The following is an 8,787-nucleotide window of genomic DNA, read 5'->3' as shown; positions in this document are numbered from 1 at the left end:
ATTAACACACAGAAATCTCTTGCATTTCTATACACTAACAACGAAAGATCAGAAAGAGAAATTAAGGAAACAATCCCATTCACCATTGCAACAAAAAGAATAAAATACCTAGGAATAAAGCTAATCAAGGAGGTAAAAGACCTGTACTCAGAAAACTATAAGACACTAATGAAAGAAATCAAAGACAACACAAACAGGTGGAGAGATATACCATGTTCTTGGATTGGAAGAATCAACATTGTGAAAATGACTATACTACCCAAAGCAATTTACAGATTCAATGCAATCCCTATCAAATTACCAATGGCATTTTTTACAGAACTAGAACAAAAAAATCCTAAAATTTGTATGGAGACACAAAAGACCCCAAATAGCCAAAGCAATCTTGAGGGAAAAAAAATGGAGCTGGAGGACTCAGACTCCCTGACTTTAGACTATACTACAAAGCTACAGTGATCAAGACAGTATAGTACTGGCATAAAAACAGAAATATAGATCAATAGAACAGGATAGAAAGCTCAGAGATAAACTATGGTCAACTAATCTAAGACAAAGGAGGCAAGGATATACAGTGGAGAAAAGACAGCCTCTTCAATTAGTGGTGCTGGGAAAGCTGGACAGCTACATGTAAAAGAATGAAATTAGAACACTCCCTAACACCATTCACAAAAATAAACTCAAAATGGATTAAAGACCTAAATGTAAGGCCAGACACTATAAAATTCCTAGAGGAAAACATAGGACATAAATCACAGCAAGATCTTTTTTGACCCACCTCCTAGAGTAATGGAAATAAAAACAAAAATAAATAAGTGGGACCTAATGAAACTTATAAGCTTTTGCACAGCAAAGGAAACTATAAGCAAGACAAAAAGACAACCCTCAGACTGGGAGAAAATATTTGCAAATGAATCAACTGACAAAGTTTTAACCTCCAAAATATACAAACAGTTCATGCAGATCAATATCAAAAAACAAACAATGCAATCAAAAAATGGGCAGGAGACCTAAACAGGCATTTCTCCAAAGAAGACATACGGATGGCCAAGAGGCACATGAAAAGCTGCTCAACATCACTAATTATTAGAGAAATGCAAATCAAAACTACAATGAGGTATCACCTCATACTGGTTAGATTGGGCATCATCAGAAAACGTACAAACAGTAAATGCTGGAGAGGGTGTGGAGAAAAGGGAACTCTCTTGCACTGCTGGTGGGAATGTAAACTGATACAGCCAATATGGAGAACAGTATGGAGGTTCCCTGAACAACTAAAAATAGAGTTACCATATGACCCAGCAATCCCACTACTGGGCATATACGCAGAGAACACCATAATGCAAAAAGACACATGCACTCCAATGTTCACTGCAGCACTATTTACGATAGCCAGGACATGGAAGCAACCTAAATGTCCATCAACAGATGAATGGATAAAGAAGATGTGGTACATATATACAATGGAATATTACTCAGCTGTAAAAAGGAATGAAATTGGGACATTTGTAGAGACATGGATGGACCTAGAGACTGTCATACAGAGTGAAGTGAGTCAGAAAGAGAAAAACAAATATCGTACATTAAACACATATATGCGGAATATAGAAAAACGGTACAAATCAACCAGTTTGCAAGGCAGAAACAGGGACACAGATGTAGAGAACAAACATATAGACACCAAGTGGGGAAAGTGGGAAGGATTGGGGGTGAATGAATTGGGAGATTGGGATTGCCATACATAATTACCAATAAGAAAAAAATATCAAACTGTACGCTTTAAATATATGCAGTTTATTGTATGTCAATTGTATCACAATAAAAGTTCTTAAAGAAAAAAATTTTAAAAATAAAAGACTTGGTGCTTTCAATGCCGGGTTCAATTCCTGGTTGGGGAACTAAGACATGGCGAGGCAGAAAAAAAATCAAGTGCAGTGCAGTGGACTTGGTGCAGTGGTTGCTCCTTTGAAGGCCATTCTTTTTCTCACTGAAAGCTTTCAAGATCTTGATTTTTGCCTTCAGCATGTATCCTTTTACAATCCTAGTTAGGATTTTGTTGTTGTTAGTCCTCTTGGGGTTCTAAGTGCATCTTAAATTGTACCTTGGTGTCATCTGTCAATTTTGGAATCTCCAAAGTCTGAACTTTCTCTGTCTTGTTACCTTCTAGTATCCCAATTCCACAAATGGGAGACTTTTACAAGGTACTGGATACCTTGTACTTGTACTAAGTCTTAATTCTCTATCATTTTCTCCTCATACTCTATTTTGGAATTCATTTCACCTATTCTACTCGGCTAACTTTTTCTCCCCCGTGTCTAATCTGCTGTTCAACCTATCTGTTCAGTCCCTTCCTTCAGTTATTTGAATGTCATGAAAATCCCCGTTTAGATAATTTTTCTTGTATAACAGCTTCCTTTGCCAAAACTCAAATCTTCTGTATCTATTTATATACTAGGTGTAATTACTTTTGTATCCATGCTGTGCTTTAAATTAGCTTTACTGTGGTATGCCTCGCATAAAATAAAATAAATGCACTCATTTTAAGTATGAAGTTTGACGATTTTGTGCAAACATAACTGGAAGTGGGGTATGGCCATAACAAAAACCTAAAATGTGAGAGTGGACAGCCTTTAAGGATCTTTCTTCTTCATTTCGTTAATGTATTTAATAACTATGTCAATTTCATTCTTATAATCATTTTAAAGATGCCAAAACCATGGCACAGAAAATTTAAGTCAATTCCCATGTGCTTAGTTTCTTATTTACTGTTTTCTGGGCTCTTGGCCATGTGGATGGAACTTGAGAGTGGCCTCTAGTTGCTACGTGTGGCTCCTGGCTGACAGCCAGCAAGGAAACGGAGATCTTTGTCCTATAACCACAAGGACTAAATTCTGTCTACAACAAGAATGAGCTTGGAAGTGGATTTTTCCTCAGAGCCTTCAAAATGGGAACTCAGCCTGGCCACCACCTTGATTACAGCCTTGTGATACCCAGAGCAGAGAACCAATCATGCATGCCAGACTCTTGACCTATGGAATTGAGAGCTAATATATGGATATGCTCTTGAGCTGTTAAGTTTGTGATCTGTTATGCAGCAATAAAAAACGAATACAGTTTTTGGTGGTGGCTTGCCTTCCAGTTAATTAACTATGCCTTGGCTCCCATTTGATTAAAGAGATGCCATTTTTCATTGGTTTGGTCCAATCAGTTATCATCAAATTGTTCCCTAAGATAATTCTGTTTCAGAATCATGTAAGTAATTTCGTTTGTAAATTTTTAAATTTTTTTTATTGAAGTACAGTTGATTTATAATGTTGTGTTAGTTTCAGGTGTCCAGCAAAGTGATTCGGTTTTTCATATATATATATACACACTCACATATACATACATACAGATATTCTTTTTCAGATTCTTTTCCCATATAGGTTATTACAAGATATGGAATAGAGTTCTCTGTGCTATACAGTAGGTCCTACTTGATTATCTATTTTATATATAGCAGTGTATATCTGTTAATCTCAAACTTCTAATTTATTCTCCCACCACCTCCCCGCCTTCCCCTTTGGTAACCATAAGATTGTTTTCTATGTCTGTGAGTTTGTTTCTGTTTTGTAAATAAGTTCATCTGTATCACTTTTTTTTTAGATTCCACATATAACTGATATCGTATGAGACTTGTCTTCCTGTATCTGACTTACTTCACTTAGTATTATAATAGGGGCAGGGCAGGCACGTGGCCTAGAGTAGATGGATCTGCTTATACTGACTATTGTTTCTGCAGGGTCTCACTTATGTGGTTCTGTTCCCTTGCATGACTAGTTATCTGTGACAGCTTGCTGGTCACTGTCCCTGAAAAAATTACGTGTGGAGGCATAGCATAAGATAGGTATGCCCTCCTTCAGAGTGTATTCTCATTTGCCCTGCAAGGTACTAACCATGGAGCCCACTTCAAATGAAGTTTGTAGTGTGAAATTCCTTAATTGATTCAGGTTGTGAGTCCATAATGTCCCATATCTGATAAACTTTAAAAATGAAAAAGAAAAGGAAAAAAAAGAAACTTACCCCCAGGAAAAGCACACCAGAATTGCTGAGAGTGGATCCCAAACGTGAGAATTTTTAAAATCTGAGTGAACTTAAGATGTAGCTAGAATTGAGAGCCCCTGGGACTTGGGAGATAGCCAGAGTACAGGAACCAAGTCATAAAAAAGAAACATCTTTAAATTTAAATATTATGTCTCAACATGATCTTTAGCTGTGGTCACTGGTACCTGGCAATGACCATAAGCAAAAGACCAGAATCTACTGTTGTTTTTTTTTCTTTTTACCTTTTAATATAATAGAAAAAAAAGCATACACAAAAAAATAGAGAGAAAAGATTAATCAATCACCATGTATTCATTATACCTAGATCCAGCAATTATCAACACTTTCCCAATTTTGTGTTAAGAAAAATGATCAAAAACTAGGAAATAAGGAAACTATACTGTGTCATCCTGTGTGCCTTTTCAAAGTCATACTAGAGCATGGTCTAACAAACCCACCCAAAGTCTAACAAATCATTCTTAGAGAAACGTTTCCTAAATTCAGCACTGTTCACATTTTGGGCCAGATAACTCTGTTGTGCAAGGTTGTCTTCTGTATGGTTGAAAGCATCCCTGGCCTCTATCCACCATATGCCAGTAGCACCCCACCGCCCCCTAAATTGTCTCCAGAGATTGCCTAATGTCCCCTGGGGATTATAACTGCACCAGTTTGAGAACCCACTGCTCTAGCAGAATGTACCTTTGTTTGATTGGCTTTTACTACTAATTAGGATGCAAACTATATAGGTAAATGTTAACTTGGAGACAACTGGTGTTTGTATTTGTCTGTTATAGATACAAACTGATTCTGTGAAAAAAAAAAAAAAAAAAAAAAGGTAACCTTAAAGGTTATGGTTTTATTGCCCTGTAGGACATTAAATAGTTCTGTATCTAACTTTACAGTCTTATTCCAAGATTCTTTATTCCACTGACTATACATCTATTTACTTTGAACCAAATTTCCAAACATGCTAGTTCCCTCATTAATAAGTTAAACGAGTCTCTGAATATCCGTAAGAATTCTAATTTTTAACTTTTTGAAAATTATACTTTGGGACTTGTATCATCAATTACCACCACCACCACCACCACCCCTGGCTCAAGACAGGACAGGCTGGGGTGTGGCCTCAGCTCATGCCAGGATACTCTCAAGATCTGTCTTGATCCAGGGGACAGTTACATCCTTCTTAGATCTGGATCAGTCTTCACTCATGTAAGGGCAAATCCCTATTTATACTCAGGCCAGGGCACAGTCCTTTCTGCTCCAGAGCAGGGAAGAGCTATGCCTCCTTTTAGGCCAAATTTTGGGCCTGGTATGCCTTTAAATGATGACAGTGTAGGGGGATACCACATCTGGTTCAACAGACTGAGACCTATCAGCAGAGGGAATAAATAAGAGCTGATAGTCAGTGCGGGCTGGGTTAGCCAAGAGCCTTTAATTTGCCAAACCACAAATCCTTGGAGGCTCCTTTCTCTAATTCCTCTGCCTAGAAGGGGCACCGCCATGAGCCATAAGTGCTGCTGATGATCTTGCCAGAGTCTCATCTTTCCACAGACTACGGTAAATTTCTGTCAGTTCTTCTTTCATGCCTCTTTCTTTTCCCTAGCCCACAGGGTCACTCAATACCCTGAACACTCTTTTTCTTCAAAAAATTAAGGTACAATTTACATATAATAAACGTACAAATCATAAGTATTTACTTTGATGAGTCTTGAGTTTTATACAGACCCTTGAAACCATCACCCAAAACAGCATATAGAACATTTTCATCACCCCAAGAAATTCTCTTCAGAGTCAATAATCACTAGAGTCAACTGCTTTCTGATTTATAACAATAGATGTGTTTTGCCTGTTTTTGAGCTTCACATAAATTGAATCCGACAGTAAATACTCTTTTGTAAACACTCTTCTTTTACCCATTTTCTCTTTCCTTGTTTACTCCATCCAGGACCTCAACATCTTGAGCATCCTTTATTTTTATTGGAGACCTCACTCTTCTCTTTGTTCCCTAATTCAGTGCCTTAAATACATTGAAGTAAAAATTTAACAATAATGGTAACGATCCTTTACCTTTGTATAAGATAGACATACCTCACTCTGAGTCCTTCTTTTTTACTTACTAGCTGAGTGATTATGGATTGGTCACCTCACCTCTATGGTGCATTTTCTTTAGGATGGTGATGATAACATTGTTCTCATAGTGTTTGTGGACGTCTTTAAGGTTTAAATATTTCTAGCTCTCCCAATTCCGAGTTTATGGTAAGACTGTATTTCTATCATGTGCTTGGGTGACTATTCAATGAGCAGTGAGAGGAAATGATATGTGTCATTTCTGAAGCAGAGCATTTAATTCCCAGCATAAGACACTACAGGGCTCTCTTTCCTTTTGCCTTTATAAGGGGTAGCCCTTGAAGTGAGAAGGCCAGCAACAGGCTAGGCACATAACAGGCGCTCTCTAAATGGTCATTTTTGTTAATTCCTATAATCACTTCCAAGCACTATCACATAAACCACTTGTATTAATTCAGCTGAAGCAAGACTCTTAAACTCTTTGCTAAATTTTAAATATCTAGTAGAGCCATAGGCCTTTAATTTCTCTATCATGCAGGAGAAGAGGAAACTGCTGATAATCCCCTATGATTTGACAGAAGAATCTCACAAGTTTAGGAACTTGTTTAAGGAATCCAGGGACATCAACTATAGCATTTTTACCACAGCATCCACGTTATCGATTGCTGCATAACAAGTTACTCCCAAACCCAGCAGCTAAAAACAAACGTTTAATAGCTTACACATTTCATGAAGGTCAAGGATCTGGGAGCTGCTAGCTGGGTGGTTCTCAACGAGTCCCTCATGTGGTTGCAGTCAGTCGACTGGTGGGGGCTGCAATCATCTCAAGCTTTAACTGGGGTACAGGATCTGCTTCCGAAATGACCTCCTTGATACAAGAAGGCATCAGTTCCACCCTGGCTGTTGGCAGGAGATCTCAGTTTCTTGCTACACGGGCCTTTTCACAGTCTATCTCAGTGTCCTCAATGACACCGCAACTAACTTCTCCCAGAGTAAGTTATTTGAGAGAAAGTGCATGAGCACCTCCAAGACAGAAGCTGAGGTGTCATTTACAACTTAATCTCAGTAGCGACAAGACATCACTTCTGCTGTATACTATCAGTCTCACAAACCTGCCTTGGTACAAAGTGGAAGGGGACTACACAAGGGTGTGAATACCAGGAGGTAAGAACTGGTGGGAGTCATTTTAGAGGTCAGCTGTTATACCACTTGGTATGACTGCCAAATAGAAGTATGTGTTTTTTTTTTTTTTTAAAGCTATTTTCAAAGGACAAGGCAATCATTTCTAGAGATGTTCCAAAACAATGCCTGTGATGTGCAGAGCACTGCTTTGGATGGTATTAAAAACCAGACCCTACAGGCTTCCTAGATGGTGCAGTGGTTAAGACTCTGCCTGCCAATGCAGGAGACAAGGGTTCGATTCCTGCTCCAGGAAGATCCCACATGCCTCAGAGCAACTAAGCCCATGCGCCACAACTATTGAGCCTACGCTTTAGAGCCCGTGAGCCACAACTACCGAGCCCATGTGCCACAACTACTGAAGCCCACGCGCCTAGAGCCCCGTGCTCCGCAACAAGAGAAGCCACAGCAATGAGGAGCCCGCGTACCACAATGAAGAGTAGGTCCCACTGACCGCAACTAAAGAAAGCCCGTGCACAGCAACAAAGATCCAACACAGCCAATAAAACAAAGAAATTAATTAATTTAAAAAAAAGATAAAATTCTTTAAAAAAACAAAAAAAACCCAGACCCTGGTGAATGCTGTCTCTACCCCACCATTTTGCCTGGGCACTCACCACGCCTATATGCTGATAGCTGGCTTCTTCCCAACTACAGACTCTGCCAGAAACCTGCCTATAGTAGGCTGAAAGTGTTACAGCCTTAAGGACCTTACAATAGCCCTCAAAAATGAGGAACCAGAGATGATATATAACTATCTCAACTTCATCAGCCCTTGAGTGAGACAACTTCAAGGTGGTTTCCACACAATTTCCCAGAGCTCTCCACAGGACTGAGTCCCCATTGTTCACCGGGGTACTCTGCTCATGGATGCACTCTGTGTTGGTTCCCATCCCTCCCCTGTCTCACTTACCCATCCTCTAGCTGTCAAATTGCTTGCACTCACACTCTTGTTTCAGGTCGTCTTCTGGAGCATGAAAATAAAAGAAAACCTCACTCAAATAGAGTTGTGCGGCCTGGAGGGGGGCTTTCAGGCAGTACCACTCCATGTCAATTACAGGAAGAACTGTCAATTACAGACCCCAACAGAAGAATCAACAAGAAAGAAACATCAATCACAGGCCTCAACAAGAAGAGGTGTACATTGCATTTCCTACAAGAAGTCCACTACCCTAGCAACTCAGCCAATGAGAAACTGTCATCACTCTGAATTTTCACTTTTCTCCAAGGAACTTTCCTTCAAGACAATCCCAGCCAACTACCTCCTTTCTGTCTATAAAATAACAGTTCCTCTCCTTTGTTTGGTGGACATGCCTATGATTTTTGCTGTAGCTGGCTTGTCCGGAATTGCAATTCTCTGCTATTCCACAATAACCCATTTTTTGGTAAAATAACTGGCTATTTTATTTTTAATGTCAATAGGGTCAAGCCACATAAGATAAAGACTCGGCTTTCAAT

This window comes from Hippopotamus amphibius, chromosome 16 (assembly GCF_030028045.1).
Source record: "Hippopotamus amphibius kiboko isolate mHipAmp2 chromosome 16, mHipAmp2.hap2, whole genome shotgun sequence".
NCBI lineage: Eukaryota > Metazoa > Chordata > Mammalia > Artiodactyla > Hippopotamidae > Hippopotamus > Hippopotamus amphibius.
Note: the sequence above shows the minus strand (reverse complement) of the source record.